General features: G+C 38.8%; 1 long non-coding RNA gene across 2 annotated transcripts; it reads left to right on the top strand.

Annotated features, from left to right (window-relative positions):
* Positions 1-1,660: 1,660 nt before the first annotated feature.
* Positions 1,661-19,062, top strand: LOC145716399 (uncharacterized). 2 transcript variants are annotated; one of them, XR_014139033.1, is made up of 3 exons: positions 1,661-1,703; positions 11,031-11,140; positions 18,022-19,062. It is a non-coding gene; the product is annotated as an uncharacterized LOC145716399 (long non-coding RNA). The 2 variants fall into 2 exon arrangements; XR_014139034.1 differs by lacking the exon at positions 1,661-1,703 and adding an exon at positions 4,569-4,702.
* Positions 19,063-19,895: the final 833 nt, after the last annotated feature.

The following is a 19,895-nucleotide window of genomic DNA, read 5'->3' on the forward strand; positions in this document are numbered from 1 at the left end:
GGAGCCTGGGTGGCTCAGTTGGTTAAGCGACTGCCTTCGGCTCAGGTCATGATCCTGGAGTCCGGGATGGAGTCCCACATCGGGCTCCCTGCTCAGCAGGGGGTCTGCTTCTCCCTCTGCCCTCTTCCCTCTCATGCTCTCTGTCTCTCATTCTCTCTCTCTCAAATAAATAAATAAAATCTTTAAAAAAAAAAAAAGAAAAACGACTACATTTCGGAACCTCTAGGATACATCTAAATCAGAGGGAAAGTCAAGGCCTTAAATATAGAATGTGGGTAGAATTATCTTCAGGGGCCCCGGGTGGCTCAGATGGTTAAGCGTCTGCCTTCGGCTCAGGTCATGATCTCCAGGTCCTGGATCCAGACTCATGTCTGGCTCCCAGCTCAGTGGGGAATCTGCTTCTCCCTCTCCCTCAGCCTCTCCCCCTGCTTGTGCTCTCTCTCTCAAAGGAATAAATAAATAAATAAAAGAGTTGTCTTCAACATAGTTTTTTTTTTAAAGATTTTATTTTTTTATTTGAGAGAGAGAGCACAAAAAGGGGGAGTGGCAGGCAGAGGGAGAGGGAGAAGCAGGCTCCCTGCTGAGGAGGGAGCCCAACCTGGGACCAGATCCCAGGACCCTGGGATCATGACCCAAGCCGAAGGCAGACGCTCAACTGACTGAGCCACTCAGGCACCCCAAGATAGTTATGTTTTAAGTTTTATTTAAGCAATCTCTATACCAAACATGGGGGTCAAACTCAGGACCCCAAGATCAAGAGTCACAAGCTCCTCTGACTTAGCCAGCCAGGTGCCCCTTCAAGAGAGTTTTTAACCAACTAAATAAAACCAAACCAAACCAAAGTTTTACAGTTATTATTGTGAGAGAAAAATAAATGTCTTCTACTTGTACATGAACATAATATTCCTGGGAAGCTTCTCCCTCTCCCGCTCCCTCTGCTTGTGTTCCCTCTCTCACTGTGTCTCTCTCTGTCAAATAAATAAAATCTTAAGAAAAGGAAGGAAGGAAGGAAGAAAGAAAGAGAGAGGAAAGAAAGAAAGAAACAAAGAAAGAAGAAAGAAAGAGGAAAGAAAGAAAGAAAAAGAAAGGAAGAAAGAGAAAGAAAGAAAGGAAGAAAGAGAAAGAAAGGAAGAAAGAGAAAGAAAGAAAGGAAGAAAGAAGAAAGGAAGGAAGGAAGAAAGGAAAGAAAGAAGAAAGAAAGAGAAAGAAAGAAAGAAAAGGAAAGAAAGAAAGAAAAGAAAGAAAAGGAAAGAAAGAAAGAAAAGAAAAGAAAGAAAAGAAAAGAAAGAAAAAAGAAAGAAAAGAAAAGAAAGAAAAAGAAAAGAAAAGAAAGAAAGAAAAAAGAAAGAAAAGAAAAGAAAGAAAGAAAAAAGAAAAGAAAGAAAGAAAGAAAGAAAGAAAGAAAGAAAGAAAGAAAGAAAGAAAGAAAGAAAGAAAAAGTGGTAACTTACCTGAGAACCGGCAGCTGGAAGGGTGGGAAAGTGGGGGTCGGGGAAGGAGAGATTTTACCTACAACCGCCCGCCCCACCTGCAGTTTCACTATCCGCAGTTTTGTCAAAGGCAGCTGGGAAGCGGATGATCCTCCTTCTGACGAATCTGCAGAAAGTCAATAGTGGCCTAACCTTACCTCAAGATGCTACGTCATTCTCCTCACTTCATCTCATCACGTAGGCGTTTTATCATGTCGCGTCACCACAAGAAGGGTGAGTACAGCCCAATAAGTTATTTAGAGACAGTTAGAGAGGAAGAGAGAATATTCACATAACTTTTATTATAGTCTGTTGTTATAACTGTTTTATTTTACTAGTTAGTTGTTATTAATCACTTATTGTGCCTCATTTATAAATTAAACTTTATCACAGGTGTGTATATATAGGAAAAAACATAGTATATATGGGGTTTGGTACTATCTGTAGTTTTGGGCATCCACTGAGGGTCTTGGAACGTATCCCCTGAAGATAAGGGGGAGACTACGGTATATACTTTTTTTTTTTTAAGATTTTATTTATTTATTTGTGCGAGAGAGAGAGAGTGAGCGAGAGAGAGCACACAAGCAGGATGAGCGGCAGAAGGAGAAGCACACTCCCTGCTGAGCAGGGAGCCCGATGTGGGGCTCGATACCAGGACCCTGAGATCATGACCTGAGCCGAAGGCAGACGCTTAACCGACTAGGCCACCCAGGTGCCCCTACTGTATATTCTTTTGAACCAAAAGTGTACTGTATGCTCTTCTGAACTATGAATCAGTATATGTGTGTGGCAGACTAGCCTATCATTAGTCATTTTCCTTTCTTCCACGCTGAAAGAGACTTGATTTGGTTCAGGTGTTCACATTCTGACTTGTGAAATCAGAGTCTGACTTGTAACTTAGGTATATTTTCCTTTATTTATGCCTATCATTGTGGGTTTTTCTTTCTTGTCAGGGGTTTGTTGAGAGTGAGCAGTGGTAATATTTAACAATTGGCTCTCAAAAAAAAAAAATGTCCAAGAGCGCCTGGGTGGCTTAGTCAGTTAAGCAGCTGCCTTTGGCTCAGGTCATGATCTCCATCCTGGGAGAGAGCCCCATGTTGGGCTCTCTGCTCAGTGGGGAGTCTGCTTCTCCCTCTCTCTCTCTCCCCCCTCCCCCACTCATGCTCTCTCTCTCAAATAAGTAAAATCTTAAAAAAAAATTTGTAACATTCAACAATTTCCCTGGTGTAAATACTCCCACTGTGGCTGATTTAAGCTACCAATGTGACATCAACTGGCTCACAAAATAACTGAAAATTTAACAATTGACTCTTGCAAGCCATTGTGAGCAGCTACAACACACCCCTGAGGGTGAACATCTGATTGTTTCTGTCTATGAGAAACGAGGGAGGGTGCCTGGGTGGCTCAGATGGTTAAGCGTCTGCCTTCGGCTCAGGTCATGATCTCAGGGTCCTGGGATCGAGTTCCGCATAGGGCTTCCTGTTACTTGGGAGCCTGCTTCTCCTTCTGCCTCTCTCTCTCTCTCTGTCTCTCATGAATAAATAAATAAAATCTTTAAAAAAAAAAAAAGAAATGAGGGAAATTATTCTGAGAATTATTTGGGGGAAGCTTTCATTACTCATAAAAAGAGATTCAGAAGAACAAAACAATCCTTTTTCTTCCGGGGGCTTTTCCAGCTTTTTATTGTGAAAAAACAATTAGCAAAGATGAAAGATTTTTACAGTAAAGATTCTACTATTAATATTTTACTATATTTGGTTTATCACATATCTGTTCATCTATAACTCCATTGATCCATCTTATTTCTTAATGCACTTCAAAGTAAATTACAAATGCTAATACCCTTCTCACTAGATACTTCAGCATGTATAATATTAACTAGAGTTCACTATATGTTTATAGTTTTTTTCTTTTGAAATAAAATTTACAAGTGAAATGTAAAAATCTTAAGTGATAAACACATACACTGTGTAACTCAAATTCCCACCAACATACAGAACATTGTTCTCGCTCCAGAAAGTTCCCTTATTCTCCTTCTAAGTCAATCCTCATCTCTTCCCCCAAGAAGCACATACTGTTTTTTCTATCATAGATTAATGTTGCCTATTCTAGAATTTCATATAAATAAAATCATGTACTATGTACTCTTTTGTGTAGGACTCTTTTCAGTCAGCATAGGGTTTTTGAGATTTATCCACATTGTTGCGTGTGTCAACGATTTCTTCCTTTTTTAATTGTGTAGTAATATTGCATTGTATGAATACACCACTGTTTGCATTCTTCTATTAGTGGACATCTGGGATTCTTCCAGTTTTTGAGTATTTTGAGTAAAGTTGCTGTAAACATTTTATACAGGTCTTTTTGTAGAAACATGTTTTTATTTCTCTTGAGTAACCACCTAGAAGTGGGATTATTGGGTCAAAGAGAAAGTGTGTTTTAATTTTATGAAAAGTTTTCCAAGGTGGTTGTAACATTTTACACTCCACAAAAAATAAATGCAAGCCCCAGATACTCCACATTTGGCATTGTGGTGCGCATATACTGGTATCTCATTTCCTGATGACTAATGATGTTGGGCACTTTTTCATGTACCTGTTAGCTATTCATTCTTTTTTATGAAATGTTTATTGAAACGTTTTATCTATTTGTGTAATTGGGTTGCTCATCTTTATATCATTAAGTTGTAGGAGTTATTTATATATCCTAGATAAAGTCTTTTACCAGAAATACATTTTGCAAATGTTTCTCCCAGTCTGTAACTTCCATATCTATTTTCTTTCTTTTTTTTGTTTTTTAAGATTTTATTTATTTATTTGACAAAGAGAGAGACAGCGACAAGCAGGGGGAGTGGGAGAGGAAGAAGCAGGCTTCCCCCTGATCAGGGAGCCAGATGCGGGGCTCCATCCCAGGACCCTGGGATCATGACCTGAGCCGAAGGCAGACGCTTAACGACTGAGCCACCCAGGTGCCCCCATATGTTTTCTTAATGGTGACTTTTGATAAGCAGTTTTTAATTCTGATGAAACTTAAATTATCAACATTTTTTCTTTTCTTTTTAAGTATTTTAAAAAGATTTTATTTATTTATTTGACAGAGAGAGGGGAGTGGCAGGCAGAGGGAAAGGGAGAAGCAGGCTCCCCAGTGAGCAAGGAGCCCAATGCAGGACTCAATTCCAGGACCCTGGGATCATGACTTGAGCTGAAGGCAGATGCTTAACCAACTGAGCCACCCAGGTGCCCCCCAGTTTTTTTCTTTTATTATCTTCCCTAAGAAATGTATTCTTACCTCAAAGTTACAGATGTTTTCTTCTGCTTTTCTATAAAAGTATTATGGTTTTAACTTTTATGATGAGGTCTAGAATCCATCTTGAGTTAATTTTGGAGTATAATATGAAGTAGGGATTGAGGATCACTTCTTTTCCATATGCATATCCACTTTTCCCAGAACTATTTGTCAAAAACCTTTCTTTTTCTCATTGGATTTCTTTGGTGCCTTTGTTGAGAATAAGATAACCATATAATTGAGGGTCTATAGCTGGAGTTGTATGCTATTCCATTGATTTAAAGACTATCTTTATTCTAATAGTATACTATCTTGATTACTGTAGCTTTAGAGTAAGTATTTATTATTACTTTTTAAAGACTGTTTTTACTATAGACAGTTTGGATTTTTATACACATTTGAGAATCACCTTGTCATTTACAAAATCCTGCTGGAATTATGGTTGGAACTATACTCAGTCTATAAATCAATTTAATGAGAATTGACATTAACAACATTGAGTATTCCACAATCCATGAATATGGTTTATCTCTTTATTTAGACAGTATCTAATTTCTGTGAGAAATGTTTCACAGTTCTCAGTATAGAGGTTTTACATATTTTGTTGAATTTATTCTCAAATATTTCATTTTTTTTGGTCCTATTGAATTATTTCTAAATTTAACTTTTTACTTGTTTACTTCTGAGTTTTGTACATTCACCTCATATCCTGCGACCTTGCTAAATTCATTAACTGTTGTAGTTGATTAGTAGATTCCACTGAGTTTTCTGAGTAAACATTCATAATCTGCAAATAAAAATAGTTTTGCTTCTTTCATTCCTGTCCTTTTGCCTTTTATTTCTTTTTCCTTGCCTTATTGGAATGGCCAGTGTTCTTCTTCTAAATATTTTAGTGTTTTTATTTGTTGCCTAGAACACTTTAGCAGCCACCTTGTAATAAGAAGCAAGATAACTTGAGGGGCGCCTGGGTGGCTCAGTTGGTTAAGCGACTGCCTTCGGCTCAGGTCATGATCCTGGAGTCCCTGGATCGAGTCCCGCATCGGGCTTCCTGCTCGGCAGGGAGTCTGCTTCATCCTCTGACCCTATCCCCTCTCAGGTGTTCTCTCTCTCTCAAATAAATAAAAATAAAATCTTTAAAAAAAAAAAAAGAAGCAAGATAACTTGAAAAGAACGTGCTGAAGAGTATAAATCTGCAAGGAACCTACACCCTAATGATTTCATCAAGCTTCTGAATTAATTACCTATTGCAAATTTACTTCTAGACTTCTAGTGAGGGGAGGTAGAAATCATTTTTGGAGGTAGATTTAGCATAAAGCTTAAAAATCAAGGTATTTCTCTTGCATAGGACTTTCTAAGACCTGGAGAATGGCCTAGCAGTATTAAATTTGTAATTTTACATTCTTTTGCATGAAGAGAGCTTCAAAAATGGTAGAAGCTTCAGGTTCCATAATGCTTGAATCTGCCTAAGATCTTCCATTGCTGAAGTCATTTTGACCTGTGATTTCTGTTATTTGGAGCTAAAAGCATCTTAAAAAATGAAGAGGTAATATGGCATTTGTATCTTTTAGCATCTTCTGACAGAAAATAAATTCTGTCTTTTCTTTATTTTTCCCTCCTTTGTCAGAGCATATTCTCAAGATTGTGACCACTTGCCAGATATCATCATCATAATATTTACTTTTGAATCAGAGAGTGGGGCCTCTCTCCTTAAGAAAATGAGTGGCCCTGTGTACTAATTAGGATTTCCAAGGACAACCCATAAAACTGGATCGTATATCTGAAAAGAAAAGGAATTTGTTGAATGGAAATTGTTGGGCTTACAACTGAGTTGCTAACAGTTTGGATCCCAGAGCTTTGAACTGAACTCAGAAACAAAGAGAGGCAAGGAATAGTCATGATCTTGCTTAGGATGATGTCATAGGCACCATTTGCCACTGGATGCCTAACACCAGCACAGCCATGGGTCCTGGTGCTAATATCTCAGAACAAAGAATCCTGGCCAGAAATACTGCATTGGTCTTTCAGAGATTGGTGTTTAGATGTTTACTCCACTCATCCTCCTGAGCTTCCCCAGATTATAGATCCAAGGCTCGTTAAAAAGTCCTCAAAAATGAGTTACAAAAGATCCTTTCATTCTTCCTCCACAGCTACATTCTATGCAGGCTGGTAGAGTAGGTTGAAGAGTGGCATATAAGGGAGGACCCCTGTGATGAAATACAGTTTTTTCCCCCTACTTGGCTATCTGAAATACCTTCAGAGTTTTAAGAAAGAAACATTCTAAGAAAAGTTTCTGTAAGAGCATTAAAAATGATATTTTTTTTTGTTTCAGGAGGAACTTAAAATAGATCACCAAAATATATGAATACAATAAGAAAATAAAGTTTAAAGTTAACAGATGAGAAAATGAAGGCAGGAAAGATAAAATCAAGCCTGGACTGGGTTTAGGACATGAAACTGTGTTGGCAGACCTTGTTGGCTTACTGGCACTGAGACACAAGTTATATTTCATGCTTTAGAAAAGCAAACATGAACAGGGAGAAATGATCAGTGGTGTAACTGACTACCTATACAAAGATTTGCTGCAAAGAAGTAAAACTACACTAGGAGTGAGACAAGGTAGAGATTTCCACAGTAGGTCTACCTAGAGAGGACACTGAGTGGTTGCAGTGAATTTCATCCTCAAAGAGTCCCTTACAGTACAGTCCCTTAAAAATTGTATTCTACTGCTTTGCTCAGCCTGGGCCATTGGCGAGATGTGGAAGTAAAACTTAACAGAACATCCACTGAAGGGCCTAGCAGTTTGACTCAGGAATTTAGTTTGTTGTTCTTGTTGTTGTTTTTCCTAAAAATAGAGATTCTACGGGTATAGTTAGACTGTATTTCAGGTACTTTTTCATGAATGTTGAGTCTCCCCTAATGGAGATTGAAAAAATTTTGAGCATCAGTGAATTAAGGTAACATAACCTGTAATATATATTGCTAACTAAATCAATAAGCAATGTTTTAAATATCAATAGAGCTGGAGGATTGAATTAAAACCCCATTATGGGGGCGCCTGGGTGGTTCAGTGGTTAAGTGTCTGCCTTCGGCTCAGGTCATGATCCCAGGGTCCTGGGATGGAGCCCCGCATCGGGCTCCCTGCTCTGCGGGAAGCCTGCTTCTCCTTCTCCCACCCCTGCTGCTTGTGTTCCTTCTTTCGCTGTGTCTCTCTTGTCAAATAAATAAATAAAATCTTAAAAAAATAATAATAAAATAAAATAAAATAAAATCCCATTATGAAAATTAAGGAATCAGATTAGGTTATGTGACTGGAATAGATTGCTACACTACAATGGCATAGAGGAGGTCTGAGGGATAGCTTTATACAAGACCAAGATTCCTGTAGGATGTAATTTCGACTTTACTCTTATCTACAATGAATCATTGAAATCTGATTTTTTTCTGTAATAGGGCAGAGCTGCAATGAGTTTAGCCTGGAGAAATTTCAAAGTAGTTGTAACCAAATACTCATCTCAACCATAAAACAAAACAAACAACACCCCCCCCACACACACACAACAAACAACTTCCCCTCTCAAAACGTCAGGTTATTCTATAATATATAGCATTGGGTGATGTAACTTTGCTCATTGATGAACTTTCCAAGATAAACTGGTTGTAAATATATAGCGAATTAGGACAGTAAATTGACTATAGTGTTAGCTTGGGGAGCTGTTCATCCTCAAATTGTAACGAGTTACTACAGTATAAGGGAGAGAAAACAAATCTTTATTTTGCATAAGACCTACAACCCAGCATTACCCTGAAGTTTGGACATGATCTTCATGGATTTGAGCGTCTGTGTAACTTGTCTTAAAATCATTTCCTTTCCATAAATTTAAAACATGAGAAAGATCAGTAAAAGCATAAAGTAATTTTTTAAACAGCTTTATTGAAGCTGTTTAAAAGCTGATATATATTTATATATCAAACAAAACACCCATTTAAAGTGTACAGCCTAATTTTTTAAAGTAAATCCACAGGGTTGTGCAATCATTACTAAAATCTAACTTTAGAACATTTTCATCCCAATATAGATATTGATATAAATATATGGACATAGATATATAGATATTCTGGAAGTCTCAAAACAATTTTTTTTGGTCATTCTTTTTTTTTTTTTAAGATTTTATTTATTTATTTGACAGAGACACAGTGAGAGAGGGAACACAAGAGGGGGAGTGGGAGAGGGAGAAACAGGCTTCCTGCCGAGCAGGGAGCCCGATGTGGGACTCAATCCCAGGACCCTGGGACCTTGACCTGAGTGGAAGGCAGATGCTTAAGAACCCAAACCAGGGGCAATCTGCAATGTTTTGCCACAGTCCATTTAGCCACCTAGGTGCCCCTTTTTGGTCATTCTTAACAAATTTCTCCACCAAGTCAAAGGTGGAATAATCATGCCTAAATCTTTTGCCACATCCTCTCTCATTTACTCCACAATTCCCACACGGGTATTTTCTTGGCTTCTTCAATGTGAAGAGAAACCTGATAACACAGCAAGTCCTTCCCACCTCAGGGCTTTTGCCTATGCTGTTTGTTCTGATTTAACAATCAGGACCCTGGGATCATGACCTGAGCCGAAGGCAGACGCTTAACGACTAAGCCACCCAGGCGCCCTGATTAGTGCTGATTTTAATACCTATCACAGGGCATACAATAAAAACTGTGTAATTAATGAGTGAATGAATTTATTCTATATTCTATGTACATATATAAGGTAACTGAACTGCTTTTCAGAGATGTTTCCCCTCATACTCTCACCAGCACCCTATCTAGCATCAAGTACCATCCTCATAAAGGTTGGAACTAAAATGACAGAGTAAAAAACATTTTAATATCCTTTTATTGATAATGAGCTTGAATAGTTTTTACATGTTCATTAACCACTGATATATTTTTGTCATCAGTGCATTGTCTGCTTATGTCCTTTGTCTATTTTTTTAAGTAGGCTCCACGTCCAAAGTGGGGCTCAAATTCATGACCCTGAGATCAAGAGTCACATGCTGTACTGACTGAGCCAGCCAGGTGCTCCCCTTTGCCTAATTTTTGGAGTCTCATTTTCAGTAGAACTTCCAGCTTTTTGCTGCTGCTGACCACTTGTTGGTCTTGCCTAAGTTTCCAAGGACTGACTGTGCCAGAGGGCAGGACTCTTGCCTCTAACCTTCCTCCCAAACCAGGGGTGATCTGCAATCTTTTGCCACAGTCCACTTAGCCAGTCTTTATTTAGGACTGATGCTCTCCTGAGTTAATGAGAAATCAAGTCAGGGTCAACACGTTCTTCCTGTCAACCTTCTTTTTGGTGCTGCTAGCTCTCTCTATATGCCTGTATGTTTCCAGTTTCCAGCATATTCCAATTCCTGTCAGTCTTGCTTTCTGCATATTTTCATGGCTTTGGGGTTTGCTATTCTCTTGGGTTCTGTTGGAGTCTCTTGCTTCTACCTCTCCTTCACTAAGCACCAGTCTCTCATGAGTTCTGCAGTTCTTTCACCAGGTTTCTTGTTTTCTGTTCCTTGATTGACTGCTGCCAAGAACCCACTTGGACAATAGCATTGGAGGTCACCTGGTGGCATTCAACCTTGGATCTAGAGCAGAGGAAGCAGCAATATATCATCATGGTGGGGTGCTGCAATGGGCAGGTAACAAAATCAAGAAACCTTGAAGAGGTGTAGTCAAGAGTAATAATACACTGTGTAGCATTAGTCTTGCTATCTAATTAATGAATGTCAATAGAGTCAGTTCAATTAAAATAGTCCAGTATAGGCTAAGGGACAGAAAGCTCTAGCATAAATATGAAAAGGGCTTTTGGCTTTCTTGCTGGGTCATGCTTTCTTTATAAACCTTCATTTAGTTCCTCATTATTGGCATTTGGAATTGGTGGTTGTGGTTGAAAAATTAGTTATCTGAAACTCCCCTATTGTGAGTCTAGTCTTCATTGACTTCTGCTTTGGACTATGCTCCTTAACTAGTCTTCCTCATGATCAGCAATTATCTCAAACCGTCTTTCAGTGCACACTTCTCTTACTGATGAACTCTCAAATCTGCTTAGGTCTGACTTAATGGTGGTCACTTCTATAGCCTGAAGTCCTCAGAGATATTTCTTCCAAATTTATAAGTGGCTGGTATCAGACCCTTAAATGATACCAGGAAATTCTAGAGGAATATTATAGGACATTGATCTGAATCTCTTGGAGAAAAGTTGGACAAGTGTGTCATTCTATTTTTTTTTTTTTTTTAATGTAGGCTCTACACCCAGTGTGGATCCCAACGTGGGGCTTGAACTCACGACCCTGAGATTGAGGCCTGAGCTGAGATCAAGACACTTAACTGACTGAGCTACCCAGGCGCCACAAGTATGTTATTCTTAATACCTTTATTCTACATATATTAGTTGAACATCTACTACTGTGGAAAGAATGCAAAAGAAATAAAAATTAGGGCAAAATATGAGTTTTGCCTTCATAGAAATTTCAGCTTAATACTTATTTATAGAATAAACTATAATTGAATGTATACTGTGACCTATTCTGTGATAGTATAATCAAAGGCCTGTTTAATTCAATACATATTATTGAGTGCCTATAAGAGGATGGAGATAATCACTCTTGTGAATAAGTAAGACAAAAGATTTTTCCATAAGTTTTACAGGTAAATGAGAGGTTGCTTTTCATTTGAGGAAATCAGGGAGATCCTCAGTGAAGAGATAGTATTCGAGAGGGTCCTTAAAGCACAGGTAACATTTATCCATGTTTATCCACCCACCCACCAATCCATCCATCCACCCATCCATCCATCCATCTATCCACCCATCCATCCAGCACAGAACCTGTATGAAGCTCACCTCAAAGAAGCTCAGATTCCAAAGTAGCAAATGAACCAGGACTATAGTGGAATAGACTGAGAATGTTTTAGAAGATACAGCTTGAATTGCATTTAGGTGGGTACTACTGATTTCTTCAGGGGATACAATTTCCTGACTTTGCTACATCAGCCTATGTCTTCTTTGGGGCCTGTATGCACCTTACTCTTGAAAGTGAAAGACTCAAAAAAGATAATTGCTGAAAGGATGTGGAGAAAAGGAAACCCTTATGCAATACTGATGGCAATTTAAATTGGTATAGCCAGTATGGAGGTGATTTAATAATTCTATTAAAAATAGAATTAATAGAGGGCGCCTGGGTGGCTCAGTTGGTTAAGCGACTGCCTTCGGCTCAGGTCATGATCCTGGAGTCCCGGGATCGAGTCCCGCATCGGGCTCCCTGCTCGGCGGGGAGTCTGCTTCTCCCTCTGACCCTCCTCCCTCTCATGCTGTCTCTCATTCTCTCTGTCTCAAATAAATGAATAAAATCTTTAAAAAAAAAAAAATAGAATTAATAGAACTAATGATCCAGCAGTTTCACTTCTGGGTGTAAACGCGGAGGTTCCATAGTGTAGTGGTTATCACGTCTGCTTTACACTTCTGGGTGTATATCCAAAGGAAATGAAATTACTATCTCAAAGAGATATCTGCACTCCCATGTTCATTGCAACATTATTGACAATAGCCAAAATATAGAAACAACCTAAGTGTCCATCAGCAGATGAATGTATTTATCTGTGTCCATCAGCAGATGAACATATATATAAATGGAATATTATTCAGTCCCCCCAAAAGAAGGAAATCCTTTTATTTGTAACAACATGGATGAAACTAGAGGACAGTATGCTGAGTGAAATAAGCCAGACACAGAAAGACAAATACTGAATGGTATTATTTATATGTGGAATCTGAAGAAAAAAGTTGAAGTCATAGTAGCAGAGAAGAGAATGGTGGTTACTTGAGGCAAGGGGGTGGGGAAAAAGGAGGAATGTTGGTCAAAGGGTACAAACTTTCAATTATAAGATGAATACATTCTGGAGACAACTTAAAACATGATGATTATAGTTAATCATAATGTATTATATATTTGAAATTTTCAAAGAGAGTAGATCTCAAGTATTCTCACCATACACAAAAAAGGGTAACTATAGGAGGTGATGGATATGTCAATTTAGCTTGATTATGGTAATCATTTTACAATGTATATGCTTATCAAAACATCACATTGTACAATCCAAATGTATACAATTTTGTCAATCATACTTCAATAAAGCTGGGAAAAAAAAGACTGAGACTCATAGTCAATGAAGGACACTGCCAGTGCTTTTGAGAAATAACCAGCTTCTCAGAGGTGGATAAAAAAATAGGCAATCTCCAATTTCGGCCTTTCAAAAGCAGCCAAGTAGTTTCTTACTACCCTTTCATTTGCGACATTAAACATCTGAGGCACTCTGCTTGGTTAGGGAGAGTACAGTTGCTGACACCCTTAAGGGCTTCCGATGAGCCTGCTTAAAATCTAAGACTTAAGACCATTCAATCCTGCTGTCTTCTCATCCCTGAATCCTGTGCCACACTCAAAATGCAGGTCTCCGTGGTCAATTTTTCTCTTACACAAAGCAATTGTCATCTTTCAAGGCATTCATCAACTCCATTGCTAACCTGTCTTCACTACATTTCTCTATCCTATTTCATCTAGGGTGTTGCCACTCCATAGTCTTGCCTCCTTCCCTAGTTAGCCTACACTTCACAGTGCATAATGTCAGCCACTTGTTCACCAGTATTTTCAGCATCCTAATCTTTTGATTTTATTGCACCCTTACCTCGAGCTTCAGTCTTGGATCAATTCATGTACCCGCTTTCTCTCTTACTGTACATAGGTTGCTAACATGGTGCTGGAGAAAGCTATAAAACTGAGTGGATTTATGCCACTAATATGACTGGTTTCAACCTCAGGTGGGAAGTTCCACCTCCCTGAAGGCAGAACATCTATATAAATTATTCGGAATTCTTCTGCATGGGAGATTTGCCTTTTTTCCATTCATTTATTTATTTAATCATTTATGTAAATCAGTATAGACTCATGGATGTTCACTTTATATTTTGGGTTATAATACAATACTAGTTTACTTACTTTTTTTGCTCCAGTTGTTCCAGTTTTGGCAGTTGGGAGCTTTTTCAGTTGGCTCCCATGTCCCTTTAACATAACCCCATCATTGTCAGTGTGTGTGTGTGTGTGTGTGTTTGAATGTTTCCTTACATGCTGGCACTGCAAGATGTTCCAGGCTCATCTTGTAAATTTCATACCATTTTTCCAAGGGCCCTTGGTTCTTTTATTGGAGAATGATATTAGAAATCAAGATTTGGGGGGCACCTTGGTGGCTTAGTCAGTTAGTTGTCTGACTCTTGGTTTCAGCTCGTCATGATCTCAGGGTTGTGGGATTGAGCCCCACAATGGGCTCCACGCTCAGTGCAGAGTCTGCTCCAGATTCTCTCTCCCTCTTCCTCGTGCTCTCTTTCTCTGTAAAATAAATAAAAAAATCTTTAAAAAAAAAAGACAGAACTCAAGAATCGGGCACTAGGTATGCTCTTTGCTACTGGGCTGTCATTGATTCCAGGCCCTTGGAGCTGTCAGAACAAAGATTTATAGGTGTGTATAATACCTGGCTTATATATACATACTTACAAATATTTCTGTCTGTATCTATAGGAAGCTAAACATGAGTTTGTACTGATGTCTCAAACTTGAGTCAAGTAGCACAGGGATCATTCTAGGTCTTCTTTCTTTCTTATTTGTAATCTCCCACTCAAACCATGAGAAATCTGGTTCCTACCATCCATTATCCATTTACTTATTTGTTCATGTATAATGGTTTCTGAGTTGGTAACCTGTACATTTATGGGGGAAAAAACTTCATCAGCTAGAATATAGTGCTTATGTACAGTTGATTTTATTTTACACTGACCACTTACTTCCAACATCACTTAGGTCAGCAGCTTTTATCCCATTCCTTTCAGTGAGGTTGTTTTATATATTTGTAATGCAGTTAGATCTTCGTATCCCAGTCTGCCTGCCTTCCCCTTCCTGGGATTCTAAGATCTAAGTAACTTTTTAAAAATTTGCACATATTAAAGTTTACTCCTTGTGCTATAACGTTCCATGGGTTTTGGCAAATACATAGTATCATATATCCACCATTGTTGTGCCATGCAGATTATTTCACCACCCCCCCAAAATCTATGCCTCATCTGTTCAGCCCCTCTCACCTTGAATCCTTGGCAAACACTTACTGATTTCCATTCCATGGGCACACACTATCTCTTCATTTCTTTAGATTTCTTTAATTTTTTTCATTGATGCTTTATAGTTTTCCACATATATATTCTGTATATATTATGCTAGATTTATACCAGAGTATGTAAGTTTTTGGTGTTATTGCAAATAGTATTAAGAGACATTTTTAGATTACAGATGTTCATTACTGGCACATAAAAAAAAATTTTCCTTTTTCACATTGACTTAATATCCTATGAACTTGCTATTATAACTTATTAGTTCCAGAAGTTCTTTGTAGAGTCTCTGGGGATTTCTCTATAAACAATCATGTCATCTATCACTAAAAATAGTTTTACTTCTTCTTTTCAAATCTGTATATATTTTTATTTCTTTTTCGTGTCTTAGTGCATTAGCTAGGATTTCTAGGACAATGTTGAATATGAGTGGTAAGAGAAAACATCTTTGTCTTGTTCCCAATCTTAGGAGGAAGACATCTAGTAACTCACCATAAACTTGATGTTAGCTGTAGATTTTTTGTGAGTGTTATTTTTTTAAGTTTTTATTTTAATTCCACTTAGTTAACATATATAAATGTTATTTATCAAGTTGAGGAAGTTCTCCTGCATTCCTAGTTTGCTGAGAGTTTTTATCACTAATGAGTGTTTCTGCTTTCTCTCTAAAGCAGAAAGTTGATGCTCTTTCTGCATCAGTTGATATGCTCATATGACCTTTCTTCTTTATGCTACTGATATGGTGGGTTAAACTAATTGATTTTTGAATGTTGAACCAGCCTTGGGCATTTGGAATAAATCCCACTTGGTGGTGGTGTATAATTCTTTCTGTACATTTTTGGATTAATCAAATATGAATAAAAAAAAATCTCCTGCCTTAAAGGATAGTATAGTTAATTAGAGGGGAATAAAGAGGTAGACACATGCCTTAACTATAGAATCCAAGGTGGAACATAGCAAGTGTTCTAAAAAAGAGGAAAATCCTACAGGTTTTTAATGGAGGGAAAAATCATAACTGGTTTGGAGGAGTTAGGAGACATTGCTATGTAAAATGTGGTTAATGTGTCAGAATTTGAGACCTGGAGGAAATTTTTGGATCATCTAATTCAAATCCTCTCCATTTCTTATGAATGAGGTAGTACACAGTCTGTCTCTTCCTAATAAGTAAGGAGTGGGATCTGACCTGAGTTATCCCATCCTTATGTCACTAAGTTTTCTTTTGCCTCACACAACCACCCACTAAAATAAGTAACATAAGTCTTGACTTTTAAGTAGCTTATTTAGAAAATGAGCATGGCTGTTCCTTTGAGTTTCCTCATTCCTTCAATAAAAAGAAAACTGGAGGCACTAGGTGGGTATGAAATTGCCTAATTCTGCAATTGTGTTCCATCGTGTTCTTGTGCCTCAGACGCATAAAGCCAAACAAAGAAAACATAATCCCCATCTGCTACAATCTGTAGCTACCCTGCTCCTCCCTGAGGGAGGTGATTCCCGGCTGATGCAGCCATTACTGTATACTCTCTGCACAGACTTGCCTTTAACTTGTGAGTTAGCTCTTTTTTCTAGACTTGGGCCAATTTTTTTTTTCCCACAGAAAATTCACAGAGACACTTAAGTTGAAGTTCACCTATGTTTATTCTTTGTAATTTAAAGTGATAAAATTCACTTTACCCTAAGGACATTTTAAATAAGGAATTTGTAATAGCTTATTCCAAGAAAGGTGTATTTTTTAAGGCTATTCAAAATGAAAACAGTTGCTTTATATAATTGCTGATAATTGGGTTCTTTCTGTCATAGACATGTGCAATAGTGGATGGAGAAAGAGAATCTTAAGCAGGCCCCACACTCAGCACAGAGCCCCATATGGGGCTCAGTGTCATGACCTGAGTGGATCCTTAACTGACTGAGCCACCCAGGCGCCCCCATACAGATGATTTTTTTTTAAATTCTGTCAGTAAACCCATGAATTAGGACTTGGTAATATCATCCCCATTTTATTTATTTATTTATTTATTTATTTTTAAGATTTTATTTATTTATTTGAGAGAGAGAGTGAGAGAGAGAGAGATCACAAGAGGGAGGAGCAGGAGAGGGAGTAGCAGACGCCCCGCCGAGCAGGGAGCCCGATGCGGGACTCGATCCCGGGACTCCAGGATCATGACCTGAGCCGAAGGCAGTCGCTTAACCAACTGAGCCACCCAGGCGCCCAATATCATCCCCATTTTAGAAAGTAGGTAATTTTTGACTTAGACAAGGTAAGTAAATTGCCCAAAGTGGTAGAGTTAGGGAGTAGCTGAACCAATATTTTAGTTGTGGTTGGTCTGACACCAGTCCTTCGGTTTTCACTGTGGTGCTCTACTTACTGGCACTTACTGGCTGTCCCTTGTTAGCCTAAGACCTTGGCTGGCACTCATCCCCTACACACAGACACATTCACGCGCGCATGCACGCCCTCTTACTCACCCCACCGGCCTCTGTAGCTTCCAATTATCCTGACATTTAAATCCATCCACAAACAGCGTCCTCCTCTACAAGCAACCACTTCCCCACAAGAACGCTTCAATCCAGCTAAAGGAGTCTCTTTTTTCCCCTCTCCATGAAGTTTCACCTTTGCTCAAGCAGCTCCCTTCAGCTGCAATGCCCACTCCCACCTCCTCACCACCTGTCTATATTCTAGCTGGGTCAGCTCAAAAGAAAAATTTCCAGGGATGGAGAGAAGATAGGCAGTGGGTGGCTGAGCCCAAGGTGAAATAAAATAATGTTTTCTTTTATTGATATACCAGTGTTTGTCTTTTAATTTCTGGAGAGCCTCAATTGCATGCAAAAATGTTAATAGGAGTTGAAGGTCTCTTATTCATACGGTTCCAATCTATTCTGCAAATAAAAAACAGTGAAAATGATTCATATGTGAATAATTCCCCCAAACCTTTGCTTATTGAAATGGATCAGAGATAATTACCAGGTTGGAGAATTTGCATCCACACAATTTTCTAGTCTCACAAACATAATTTTCTTTAGAATGAATAGAAAATATTTGCTCTTTTAAAAGCAGTTGTGAATGGTGGAAGTGTGTTCTTTCTGTATCTGCAGAAATGTGGCTGCGCTGTCCACTGCTGCCCCCCTTTCAAGCTGGGGATTTCTCTCTCCTGCCCAGCCTCTCCAGCACTGTGGAGCTCAGATCATTTCCAACTCTCATCTGCATTCATCTCAGTGTGAAATCTATGTATTCTGTTGGTCATTACATCCACAAAGAAGAAGTCAGTGTAATCTTAGAGTTTGGGTGTTTGTCATTTCTTCCTGCAAGATGACTTCACATTCACACGTAAGTCAGGGGGACAAGGATAACCTGTCACATCCTTGAGGTTTATTAACTTTTAGTACTGAGTGGAGAGTGGGAGGAAATTTTAATTGGAGTTGCTCTGAAAAGGGGGTGGGGACGAACGCTTTTTGTCTGTGATCCTTCAGAACCATCTGGAATACACATGAGATTCGTTTTCTGCCATTGTCTCTCCAAAGCATCAGGCTGTTGTTCCAGGTGTATGGAGTGCCAGTATGGCTTATGTTTAATACTTGATTTTCATTATGCCCAACAGCTTGGTCCTTTATTCTCTGAGGGATGTGTTTTCAATACCACAGGAGATTTCTTTATGCCCAACCAAATGAATCTTTATAAACAGCTCAACTGGTGTAAGGCCTCAGGTGGGCTTAAGGGACCCACAAGAACAAGGTTTATGTGTAGGCACAGGGGATATTCAAGTGTGGCATTATATTAAAGGCATTTTTAATTTCTCTATTCCGGGCTTTTAGAAAAACAAGCACCCTTCCTCCTGAAACTGAAGAACAGGTTCCAGGGTTCCTTGAAACTATGTTGGGGAAAAAGAGAAAGCAAGGCATGTACAAGATACTGAGTAAAGTGAAATGAGGATATTGTGGAAAAAGAGAGGAAATAAAGAACAAAAATTTAATGTTTTTTAAAGGAGCAGATAAGAAAAGAAAAAAAGTGATAGCTATAGATGAATTTCCAGAAATGGATGAGGTTTTTTTGTGTTGCTCTGAGTTAACACATTATCTTTAAAATGGAAAAGGAAGGGCACCTGGGTGGCTCAGGTCATGATCCCAGGGTCCAGGGATCGAGCCCCACATTAGGCTCCCTGCTCAGCGGGGAGTCTGCTTCTCCCTCTGCCTCTGCCTCTCATTCTCTCTCTCCTTCTGTGTGTGTGTGTATGTCTCATGAATAAATAAATATAATCTTTTTTTTTAAAGATTTTATTTATTTATTTGAGAGAGAATGAGAGGGAGGGAGCATGAGAGCGGGGAGGGTCAGAGGGAGAAGCAGACTCCCTGCCAAGCAGGGAGCCCGACGCGTGACTCGATCCTGGGACTCCAGGATCATGACCTGAGCCGAAGGCAGTCGCCCAGCCAACTGAGCCACCCAGGCGCCCTAAATAAATAAAATCTTAAAAAAAAAATATGGAAAAGGAAGTGGGGTGCCTGGGTGGCTCAGTTGGTTAAGCCTCTGACTCTTGATTTTGTCTCAGGTCATGGATCTCAGAGTTGTGGGATCGAGCCGTGTGTTGGGCTCTGCCCTCGGTGCAGAGTCTGCTTGTCCCTCTCCTCCTGCTCTACTCTCTCTCAAATAAGTAAATAAATAAAATCTTTAAAAGGAAAAAAAAGTGGGAAAGGAAGTCAGTAAGCAAAATGAATAAACATTGCTCCATGGGATAATATGGGTGAATTTTAGGAATATAATTTTAAGTGAAAAGTCCCCAGAGATTACATCCTGCATGATACCTTTAAATAACTCTTTTTATTGTGAAATGTAACACACTAAAAGTGTATAGAAATACCCTTTTTATAAATTTCAAAACAACCAAACCAAAAGTATATGCTATTAATAAATACATGTAAGCGTAATGTAATTACATCCAAAGGAAAGCAAGGCAACAATGAACTCAAGTTTCGAG

This window comes from Leptonychotes weddellii, chromosome 12 (assembly GCF_054177405.1).
Source record: "Leptonychotes weddellii isolate Sample4059 chromosome 12, ASM5417740v2, whole genome shotgun sequence".
NCBI classification, from domain to species: Eukaryota; Metazoa; Chordata; class Mammalia; order Carnivora; family Phocidae; genus Leptonychotes; species Leptonychotes weddellii.